Source organism: Protopterus annectens, chromosome 8.part0 (genome assembly GCF_019279795.1).
Source record: "Protopterus annectens isolate FY-2018-M chromosome 8.part0, PAN1.0, whole genome shotgun sequence".
In the NCBI taxonomy this organism is placed as follows: Eukaryota; Metazoa; Chordata; order Ceratodontiformes; family Protopteridae; genus Protopterus; species Protopterus annectens.
This window is the reverse complement of record NC_056741.1, coordinates 254,424,847-254,437,328: the sequence shown is the minus strand read 5'-3', so window position 1 is coordinate 254,437,328 and position 12,482 is coordinate 254,424,847. Positions and strand designations below refer to the sequence as shown.

The 12,482-nt window shown below is 47.3% G+C and overlaps 1 protein-coding gene across 1 annotated transcript in view; it reads right to left on the bottom strand.

Annotated features, from left to right (window-relative positions):
* CRTC2 (CREB regulated transcription coactivator 2) overlaps nucleotides 1–12,482 on the bottom strand; it is a 2,800,764-nt gene that overhangs the window by 2,556,902 nt on the left and 231,380 nt on the right. The window lies entirely within an intron of this gene.

Here is a 12,482-nt window from a genome sequence, read left to right as displayed (position 1 = left end):
CAGCAATTCTGTGTCTGTCCCTCATGTCTCCATGGAAACAATTTGATATACTGAAACTGGTAATAATCTGGCAGAGAGCGACTGGCTGGGGGGAAAAAGAAGAGAGAAACCAGCTAGGAGATAATGTTCTCTGAAAGCATTCATGGGCTTTCCAGGTTGGGAGAACTATAAAGGTAAGAAAAAACAGCGCTTAGTAAAAGTACAGGCTACACCATGCGTCCCAGCATTGATAACCTTTCTTTAAGGTTAACTCAAGTTTATGAGTGTGGCTGTCAGTCTGGGACAATTGTTCCTATTTGGAGGGTAAAACAATATTTGAAGATGTACATTGTTTTGTGTGTTAGTATTAAATTAATAGGTTTGAGGGGGTATATTTTGAGGGCTTTCAACAAAACAAAAAATTGTATAAGATGTGACATACGCTCAAATGGATATAACAAGAAAAAATATATATAAAAGTTCAGCCTTCCAAACAGTGTATGCATATAACACAAAAGCTTGAACTAGTCATTTAACAAAAAAGGTGTTATACATAAAAGGTGAGAATAATAACTTTTAATACAATGATGCTTTCTGTGATGTCTTTAAATGTCAACGGTCTCGCAAATAAAAAAATGAAGAACACTGAACTACATTAAAAATGTAGTGTGCAAATAGCTATACTACAGGAGACACACTTGGAAAGAACTGAACGTGAATTTGACAAAGAAAGGATTTCAGGATGGTTATTCAGTGGAATATCTTGGACAAAGAAAAAGAGGAGTACTTATAATAATTGCAAGAGGAGCTCTAACAGTGAAAGAATAAGATAAAGAAGATAATAACAGCAAATTTGCAGGGCTAAAGGGCTACTGGCAAGGGAGGAGGATTACACTGGCATGTATTTATATTCTATGTAAAACTGCTACGATGGAGCTTAAGAACATTTTCGGAGAAATTATCAGTTTTCAGCAAGTAATATTACATATAGGTGGGGACTGGAATTTGATTTGCAGCAGTGAAGATGTGTCTGAAGGGCCCAAAAGGGAAAGTATAACAAAGGAGGGTAAATTTTTGAAGAACTTTATGAAAGAATTTGGCATGGAAGATGTGAATTCAATAACAGGAGTTCAGAGTGAATTTACATATTTCTCCCCAGGACATAAAAACTGGGCCAGGCTAGACAGAATTTACATTTCACAGGAACATGTGCATTTAATTGAAGGTCTTGATACTCACCCAATAACTACTTCAGATCATGCGCCAATAATAACTAAAATAAATACACAACGTAAAGAAATAAAAATGAGACACTGGCACTTTCCCACCTATCTGTTGAAAAGAGAAGAATTTAAGGAATGGTCAGTGGAGAATATTAAGAAGCTGTTTGAGAGGATGAAATTATTTCTGAAAATATAGCTAGGGAGAGGGTCTATACTAGATAATCAAACTTTCAAAAGTTTGACTGTCATATGCTCGACACCATATGATCAAACTTTTAAAAGTTCAAACATCTAATAAAAAATTAAATAAACTACACAAATACACAATACTACACAAATGGTTTGCTTTTTATTTGTTGTATTTTGTATTAGTTTATTGCCTTTTTATATTTTGAGTGCTTTGGTTTTCTTTACCTTGTGTTTTGCTTGTGTTCTATTAAAAATTCAAAAGACCCCACAGCTCTGTCTCTTGTGAGCTAGGCAGAAATTAGTACTGATCGATTAAGGACTCGTACATAAGACAGAAGGCTAGGTCACTTAAGGTTAATAATTTGTGAACTGGGGGGGGGGGTGGAGCTAGGAACTAAACCTTCTATTTAAGGGGTAAAATAAAACATTTCAGAGCTTTAACGGAAAGGCTCACCCACACCCTGCTACACCTTTGCTGTGAGGGAAAGGTTGGTTTGCTTTTTATTTGTTGTATTTTATATTAATTTATTGCCTTTTTATATTTTGAGTGCTGTGATTTGTTTTCTTTACCTTGTGTTTTGCTTGTGTTCTACTTCTGACTGCATATTAAAACTTCAAAAGACCCCACAGGTCTGTCTCTTGTGAGTCAGGCAGAACCCCCCCCCCCCCCACACCCTGTTACTGTCTAGTTCTTAAACACCACTGTCTTTCTAGTTGCCTGCCTCTTATGTTAATTTGACCATGTATCTCATTTCCTCTCTGCTTTCACTGGCTTGTGTGAGTAAGCACAAAATTATCACTTTGTGAAATCATTCCTCTTCAACTATTTAAATTTATTGGCCATTCTACTGTATTTCATAGTACCGGAATACAAAAGTGATCACGCCCTTTCAATCTATCTTGCTGTTTAAAAAATAGTGACTCTCCACTAAAACTTAACTTTTTAGACAGGTAAAACTTAAGTTACCTACTTTCACATCTAATTTCTCTAGTGCACACTGCAGTGTTTAGAATAAACCATTTTTTTCATCTTACCTTTAAGCATCCCTGTGACTAGCACTTGCTCTAATACCTGCTGGAAAACACTAGGAAGCCTTAAACTGATACAAGCACTCAACTCTCCTTACTAATAAGGAGAAATTAATCATAGACACCTAACAGCCTATAATTGCAAATTACCTTGCTAAGGTAAGGGAAAACAGCTCCTGTACTTTTCAAAAAAAAAAGCACCAAACCAGGCATGTCCAAGGGTCAGCTTCCGTTGATTTCTTCTGTCCACCTGGTGAATTTTGGCATACTGGGGCAATGCAGCAATTGCCTCATGTACACAGACAACCCTCTCCTCCTACCACCCAACACTACAAACTGTGAGAGATGCACTTACATAGCCAAAATGGAAGCAAAGCTCTCTCCACCCAAGATTGTGCTAGACAGTCAAGAGGAGAAGGTTAACGCCTGCAATACACCTCAAGCAACACATAGCCCTTCTAAACTCACACCACCAACACCCACACATAGCAACACTAAATCCACATATGCGGAGGCCCTTAACTGTAACCTGCCCAAGCAACAAGGACCTCCGAAGCTGAAAAGCAAACACCAATCACAACCAAAGTGTCACATAGCTCACAATACCACTGTGCCACCCAGCAACAGCCCCTAAGGCAAGACAACATACCTAACACTTTAGTTATACGTGACTCTATAGTCAGGCACACTGATGTTCCACTCACCAGGCTGAACAAGGAGAAAATTACAGTGAGCTGCCTGTCGGGTGCCAGGATTTGCCACATAACTCATGCACTCAAGTCACTCCACAACAAGTACAAATATGACTCTGTCACTGTCCATGTTGGAGTGAATGACTTGAGATGCACTTCCCTGGACTACAAGAAAAGAGACATGTGAGAGCTCTCGGATCATGTGGCCCAGGCAGGTATGACCCTAGCCCTGAGTAGCATCCTGCCTTCACCCAGAATGACACCACAATACAAGGACAAAATGATTGACTTCAACAATTGGCTAAGCTTCTGGTGTCATTCAAAGGGGATCCAGTATCTGTCTGCCTAGGACGACATGATCGACAGACCACGATGCTTTGCCAGAGATGGTCTGCACCTGTCGCCCCTGGGATTCAGGTTACTGGCAAAGGCTCTTGCCACCCCTGTAGTGCCTTTTTTAGGCAAAGTTCAAAGAACAAAACTACCACTGTAACAGGTACAAGCATGCAAAATCTGAAGGTAATGCTACTCAATGCTAGAAGTCTAAACCTCAAAATGCACTCTCTCGAGGCACTCCTAAAAATGGAGAACATCGATATCTGTGCAGTAACTGAGACCTGGTTCAAGACTCCAGAGAGCACCTCTGCAATACCAGGCTACAACTCTGGTCTGCACCTGTCGCCCCTGGGATTCAGGTTACTGGCAAAGGCTCTTGCCACCCCTGTAGTGCCTTTTTTGGCAAAGTTCAAAGAACAAAACCACCACTGTAACAGATACAAGCATGCAAAATCTGAAGGTAATGCTACTCAATGCTAGAAGTCTAAACCTCAAAATGCACTCTCTCGAGGCACTCCTAAAAATGGAGAACATCAATATCTGTGCAGTAACTGAGACCTGGTTCAAGACTCCAGAGAGTACCTCTGCAATACCAGGCTACAACTCTTACAACACTTTTCGGACACCAAACCACAATCGAAACACTAAAGATGGAGGAGTGTCCATATTCACCAAGGATATTCACACCACCAGGTTAGTTGTCCAACACAATGCGTCTGAAATTCTCCAGGTGCAACTAACACTAGGTAAGACGGCAATCCAAATTGTAGCTTGCTACAGATCCCCCGCCATGCCCCAAGATTCTCACTACACCTTTCTAAACATACTAGAAAATTTTAATATACAAGCAAACACCCTAATACTGGGTCATTTCAATTACCCTGCCGTTAACTGGGAAACTACTCATGTACCAACACCTTTGCCCAATGGTTCTTGGAATTCATAAATTCCAACGCCCTGGATCAACTAATCCATAGTCCCACCAGGGGCTCCAATATCCTAGACCTGGTCATTACCAAAATGGGAAATCGATGCTCCACACCTATGGTCACCCCCTCGTTGGTCAGATCAGACCATAAGCTAATCACCCTTAACATCCACATCCCACCCCCACCCCCCAGTAAGGAAACCTCCATAAAAAACTTCTCCAAAGTCAACTTCATGCTACTCAAGTCAGACGTTACAAACTTCGTGACACCCAAGCAGACGGGAACTGAAAGTTTGACTGCTGAGTCCTACACTAAGGCATTGTACAAGCACATTCACTCATGCATGAATTGTGCCATCCCAAATAGAACCAAGATGCTCTCCTCCAAAAAAAGGAAGCCAAGCTGGTGGTCTCCTGCCATAATCAAATTTTACAACAAATGGAATAAACTGTTGCAGAAAAGAGGAAAATCCCAGGATGCAAAAAACTCCCTTACCAGCCTCAGTAAGAAACTGAGATCCTTCATAAAATCCTCCAAAGCTAGTTACAAAAATAAAATTGCCAAAGATTCCAAAGACAACCAGAAGGCATTCTATAACTATTTCAAGAATCTAAATGGCAATGCTCACATCTGCTCTGAGCTACAACAGAATGGCATTAATTATACTGATCCCAAGGATATTGCCAATATCCTGGCAGATCGATTCAGTGCCAACTTCACCCCCCTCTCACCCCCTAAAATGGCTCATCTCAATACCGGAAGATTGCCAAATTCTGGTAATAACGCCCACAGAGGTAAAAAAACGCACCCTCCAAGCTAAGAATACAGCATCCATGGGACCAGATGACATCCCGGGCTGTGTACTACATGAACTACAAAATGAACTGGCACCTCACCTAAGTGTCATGTTTAATCATACCCTCACCTTAGGCTTCATGCCCACTGAGTGGCGCACAGCTACAGTTATCTCACTCCACAAGGGGGGATCCACCTTGGATCCCAGGAACTACCACCCCATCAGTCTGACGAGCCTGATCTGCAAGGCCATGGAACGTATTACCATGGAACTTATAAACAAAGACATTGGCAACCTTAAAACACTGGACCCCACCCAGTTTGGGTTCTTGAAGAGCAGATCTTGTCTCCTGAACCTGACTGACTTCTTCGAATCAGTCTCCAGAGCCGTGGACGAGGGTAAGGCAGTCCACAAAGCCTATCTGGACCTCGCCAAGGCCTTTGACACCATCCCCCACTCTGGAATCATAGATAAACTTACTAAGCTGTGCATTAATCCCTACGTCACTCGATGAGTTGCCAACTGGTTTACTGACAGAACCCACACTGTAAAAGTAGCTGACTCCAAATCCAGGTCCAGACAAGTGGAGTACCTCAGGGTTCAATCCTGGGACCTCTCTTGTTTGGCATCTACTTCTCTGAAGTACAGGCCAACACTAAGGGACACTGGCTAACAAAGTTCGCAGATGACTGCAAACTGGGAGCCATTATTGAATCCCCAAATTATGTTGATACTCTACAAGGGCCTTACAGAAACAGATGCTTGGTGCCAGAGCCATGGGCTCAAGCTCAATGCCAAGAAATGTATAGTTATCCCCTTTGGGAAAAAACATGTACCCATGAATTACCACATAGGTGGCAGTACACTAAACACAGAAAGTGCGATAAGAGACTTAGAGACACAGGTGGACAGTGGTCTCGCCTTCGATAACCACATCGCCACAACAGTCAGGAAATCCTTCTATGTGGCACACCTCATCACTAAGAGCTTTTCATCCAGAAAAAAGAAGGTCATTGTCCCACTGTACTCATCCCTCATTAGACCCATTACAGAATACAACGCCCCATTTGGTATGTACCTCTCAAGATATCTGCAACAACTGGAAAGGCCGCAGAAATACCTCACTAAAAGAATCACAGGCCTAAAGCAGATGCCCTATGCTGACCGCCTTAAAAAACTCCAGCTATACCCTGTCGCATATTGTCTACTCCGAGGTGATCTCTGCTTAACATACAAGGCCATGTTAAACCCAGAGCTGTTGGACATGCTACACTTAAAGAAATCCCAATCCCTCAGAGCCACACGCTCCAGGGATCTAAACCTTGTCATCACAATAAACAAAACATGCTGGAGGGATAGGTTCCCGACCCAGAGACTCCCCAGACTCTGGAACAGACTGCCCATACATGTCAAGCAGAGCACCTCTTTGGCCCTCTTCAAAAGGAACCTTGATGATTGGATGGGAGAAAGGAAATTCACCAGAGGGATCACGTCAGTCGTCCTGATGGACAGGGGTCCAGGGAGGTAAACAGTGTGGGAAGCAATAGCCAGGGAATTGTTATGGCTAGGCTTGTATAGGTCCTAGGGCCGATAGCCTAATACCAACCTATGAACCTATAACCTACCTGAACATTTTAAGCAGGGGGCAAGCTCCCCTGTGCCTCCCACCCCCCCACTCTTTAAATATACTAACTCCGAGATCGCACTACAGTACAGGAAAGGGAAATCTTCTCATTCCATGCTGTATGGAGATCTCAGTTAAAATGTTCAAACTTTCAAAAAATCGATCATATGGTGTCGACCATATAACACTCGAACTTTTGAAAGTTCAATTATTTAATATAGACCCTAGGGAGAGGGATAAAATTAAGGTGGAGTTTAAAAATAGAGTGGAAGTAAAAGAAAGGGGACTACGGTTAAGAAGTAACAAATAAGAAGTTATGTACTCACCATAACGTTCCATCTGAGTAGGTATCTTCATTTGTCTGAAACCTTTGGGATATGGATCCGATCTCGGATCCGAGCCGGCAACTTCTACCACAGCATAGATCCGAGCTCCTAGCTCCTCCCTTTACCCACAATCCCCTGCCAACCCTGACTGACCTCAGATCAAGTTTGCCCGATGTAACCATTGTTACTGTGCCCCGGAAGGGGCTTATCTAAGATAGATCCTAAACAGAATCCTATAGGTCAGGGAGAAGGAGGGGGGATGGTTGCAGAGAAATGAAGATACCTACTCAGATGGAACGTTATGGTGAGTACATAACTTCTTAATCTGAAGTAGGAACTTCATTTGTCAGCAACCTTTGGGACAGAGTCCCCAGCTACCTGAATCCTGGGTGGCCTTTATGGAAGAATATTCCGGAGCACTGCAGAGCCAAAGGACGCCCTACCTCTGGAGACAACATCCAGTTTGTAATGGCTGATAAAGGTATGAGATGAGGCCCAAGTGGCTGCGGAGCAAATATCATCTAAGGGAACCCTAGATTTAAAAGCCGCCGAAGTAGTGACGGCCCTAGTAGAATGAGCTCGGACTCCCTGAGGTGCAGGCCTTCCCGAACTCTGATATGCCAAGAGGATACCACTAGCTATCCACCATGACAGGCTAACTTTTGAAATTGACTTGCCTAAATTTGTTTTGGCAAAGGAGACAAACAACTGGTCAGATTGCCTATGACCAGCAGTTTGATTAATATAAAAGCGTAATTGTCTGTGCACATCCAAATAATGCAGTTTGTACTCTCCTTTGTTCTGGTAATTGGGAAAGAACACGGGAAGATTAATAGATTGATTAATATTAGTTTCCGAAGATACCTTAGGCAGAAAGGACGGATTGATCCTGAGGTAAACTCTATCCTGATGGAAGGCTAAATACGGCGGTTTAACACATAGAGCCTGAAGCTCAGAGACCCTTTTAGCTGAAGTAATGGCCACCAAGAAGGCCGTCTTCCAAGAGAGGTATTTAAGATCAACCGTAGCCACTGGCTCGAAAGGGGGGCTTGTCAAGGCCTGTAGAACCAAAGATAAATCCCATGGGGGTACTACCTCCCTGAACAGAGGTCTGAGAAGGAAGGTACCCTTGAGGAAAGCTTTACAAAGCTTGGAAGTAATTAGAGGGCCCGATTCATGCCCTACATGATAATGTGAAATCGCTGCTAGTTGTACCTTGACTGTAGAGCAGCTAGCCCCTTGATGAAAAAGGGTAGTTAGAAAATCCAAAACCGACGTAAGAGGTGCCGTGAAAGGATCTAAGTGATGGTGCTCTGCCCAAATGGAAAAACGTTTCCACTTACTCCAATAGACACTTCTGGTGGAAGGTTTATGTGCTGCTACTAGGATGGCTTTGACTGGTGAGGAGATTCCAGGAGTCCTTATCAGGAGTGGAACTGGAGCAACCAAGCCGTCAGCTTGAGGCTGACCAGGTTGGGGGTCGGAAGACCCAGAGGGTGAGTAATGAGATCCGGGAGGGGATCCAGAATCCAGGGTGGATGAATCAAATGAGACCACAGGTACGGGAACCACGTTTGACGAGGCCAGAATGGGGCAATGAGGATCATATTGCTCCCCAGCCGACTGGCTTTCTGTAAGAGTTTTAGCATCATGGGCAATGGAGGGTAAGCGTAAAGGAGACCGGGAGGCCAAGCATGAACTAGAGAGTCTCTCGGGGACTCCCCCTGAGGGGGGATTAGAGCGAAGTAACTGTTGCATTTGGTATTTGAAGGAGAGGCAAAAAGATCGCAACAGGGTTGCCCCATTGGGCAAATATTTGCTTCGCTACTAGAGGATTGAGAGACCATTCGTATGGGGTCAGAATCGAACGACTGAGCCTGTCTGCTAGGATGTTGGACCGTCCCGGAATGTGCGTTGCAATGAGAAAGCGGTTGGTGGATATCGCCCATTCCCACACTCTCATGGCCTTGCGACAAAGAGGATAAGACCTGGTTACCCCCTGTTTGTTGATGTACCAGACAACTGACATGTTGTCCGTTTGTACCGCAATCGTCCCAATCGGAAGAAGGCTGTGAAGTGCCTGCAACGTCAAAAGCACCGCCCTCATCTCTAGGACATTGATATGCAAGGAGGTCTCTGTGTCGTTCCACGTGCCTTGGACCATTCTGCCTGAATAGTGCCCCCCCCCCACCCCAGGCGAGAGGCGTCCCTGGTCACTGTGGCGATGGGGGAAGGCATCGAGAATGGTCGTCTCGTGTGAAGACTCGGGGACTGGAGCCACCACATGAGCGACCCTCTGCAAGCCCTGCTTAGGGGAATAGGATGGGCAGGGGGTTGCGAGACAGGGACCATTGTACCTGGAGGATCCACTGCAGGACCCTCATATTTAGACGGGCTAGGGGCAGCAGAGGAATTGCTGCCGCCATGGACCCTAGAGCCCTCAAGATAAATTCCACCGGTGGGGCAGGAAGTTGGAGAATGGCCTGAACATGCAACCTCAGGTTCTGAAGCCGATCGGGAGTCAGGAAGGCAAGCATTAGTCTGGAATCCAATCTCGCTCCTATGAAATCTATTACCTGTGTAGGAGCCAGAGAGGATTTGGCCATGTTGACAGTCAACCCTACGCATGGAGCAAGATTGAGGAAATAATCCCTGCCTGAACAGAGCAGATGCCTTGTTGGGGCGATGAGGAGCCAGTCGTCCAGGTACGGAAAGACCTGAATTCCCTGAAGCCTCAGGTGGGCCGCTATAACCGCCAAGACTTTGGTGAACACCCTGGGGGCTGAGGTGAGACCAAAGGGGAGGGCCCTGAACTGAAAGTGACTGGCTCCCAGCCGGAAGCGGAGGAACCTCCTGGAACGTCTGTCCACAAGAATGTGGTAGTACGCATCCTTGAGGTCTATCGAGCACATCCAGTCGTTCTCCCGTAACAGGGGGAGAATAGATTGCAGCGTGACCATTCGGAACTTTTCTTTGGGTACTGCCAGGTTCAAGAGAGAGAGGTCGAGGATGGACCTCAAGTCCCCCGTCTTTTTTGGCACCAGAAAGAACCTGGAGTAAAACCCTGATCCAAACTGATCTGGGGGGACGGGTTGGATGGCTCTTTTTTGTAAAAGCTGCTGCATTTCTGTAGCAGCCGCCTCCCTCTGACTGGGTGGTACGTCAGGGAGGCTTCTGGTTTTGGGGGTTACAATAAAGGAAATTTGGTAGCCTCTGGATATGATGCGAAGCACCCAGCGATCTGTTGTTATGGACTCCCACATTGCTAGGTCCTTCGAAAGACACCCCCCGACTGCCTCCAGAGTGGAGCAGCCGGGCAACCCCTCAGGGGTTCTGCGTGGGCCTCTCAGAAAAGGGTTCTCTGGACCCAAAATTTCTGGGACCCCCTCTGCCTCTTGGGCGGCGTCCTCCCTGTCCTCCTCTGCCATGAGAGGACTGGTTGTCCGGAGCAGACTGGGACTGATGCGATTTCCGGAACCACATATTCTTCTGACCCTTTTGGTTCTTAGAAGAGGACCTCTGGGGAGCAGAGAAGCGGACTCCGACGGCAGACAACGTTTTCCCCGCTCTGGACTAAAGTGTCGCAAACGGTTTTGCCAAACAGTGCAGAACCATCAAAGGGGGCATTCGCGAATGACGCCTTAAAGGGTTCCGAGACGTCACAATGTCGGAGCCAGGCTTGGCGCCTCATTACCAGGCCGGCTCTGCCAGCTCTAGCGGCTCCTTCCATGGCGTGAGACAAGAGTCGCATAGAGGTGTTGGAAACTGAACGTAGAGTGGACATTCGGGAGGGGTAGAGCTGCTTGTCCCCTTCCGACATGGACTCTGGGGGGGAGGCAGCGTATTCTTTTATTAGATCTCGCTGCATCCGGATGACGTGTGCCATATAGTTCAGCGCCCTCATGGAGAAGGTTGCTGAACTAAAGACCTGCTTCCCAAGGTGGTCCATCGCTCGAGACTCCTTGCTCGGTGGGTGGACCGCGGAGCTCTCCTGAGCCAACTCCCTCTTAGTGGCCGCCGCCACCAACATGGCATCCACGGGGGATCTCTGCTCCAGTGGGTTCTTTCTGCAGGGGGACTCAGGATCCTATCCGGGCACTTGGGGACTGGCTCTACAGTGTCCGGCTCCTTCCAAGCCCTGGTGGAAATAAGGTCCACCAGGGGGTCTGGGGGAGGGGACACCCAAGAGATAGATGGCCCTGCTTCGAACGCCTCTAGGAATACGGACTCATCGGAGGAAGCCTTGGGGGCAGACCACCCTCCCCTAATCCTGAGCATTTCCATGATGTCTCCAAAGGAGACATCCTCGGGGGGTGACCTTGGGGAGCCTTCCCCTTCATCTAAGTCCGTATCTTCCGTAATGGACTTGGGGGAGTCCACGTGTCTCCTCTTACACTTAGCTTTGTGAGGGACCTCCTCGGGGGGGGGGGTTGTCCGAGGAAGACTCACCAGCAATGTCACGCCAGCTGACAGGGAGTGCAGGGGGGAACCAAAGCCAGGACCGGAGGCCCGGATGCACTCAACAGTGCCCTCTCCACCACTGCAAAAGCCGAGGGGGTGCCACTCTCGATAGGAACCAAGAGTAGACTCCCACTCGGATCCGAAGCGAGGTCCGGATCCGGGGCCGAGACCCTCGGATCCAAAGGACCCGTGTGCTCCGACCGGGACGGAGCCAAAGTCACACAGAATCCCTCGGATCCGAAGCTCAGCCCATGGCTCCAAGAGGAGGTACCAGTCAGAGCCGAAGTAACCAGTACTATCGGCTTCGACCCACCCCCGGATCCAACGCGGCTCGGCTCCGAATGCTCCGAACCCGGAAAGCGGGTCGGAGAAGGAGCGATTGGAGCAAAAAATGGGGTCGAGCTCCCCCCCGGAGGGGGGGGGGGGAGGCAAGAGCACTCCCATCTACAGCCGGGCCTGGATGAACCTCCTAATCATCCGGTCCATGTCTACATCTGACATGCTAAAGGTGGACCTCAAAGAGGCCACCGAGGCAGACATAGAGTGTCGCCTCGATGACCTCGTCGGGGACCGGGTCCCGGTGAGAAACAAGGGGACCAGAGCCGAGGAGGCGGCGATCCAGAAGCTCTGGATGGAGAAGCCTGTTTGGCGGGTGGAGCCGAGGAGTCCTCGGCCCGCCGCTTATGGTGCTTCTCTCCTTCCATTTGGCTTTCCCAGCCTCCCTCTCCTCCGGAGCCGAAGCGGGAGGTTGAGTCCCAACCGGAGGGAGGGAGACAGGGGTGGCTACCACCGAGGGCTGGGTAGCGGCCACAGAAGCACCATAGGCCGGAGCCGAATCCAGGGGCAAAAGGCCCACCAGAATCAGCTTCGACCTCCGGTCCTTAAGTGCCCCGGGGTT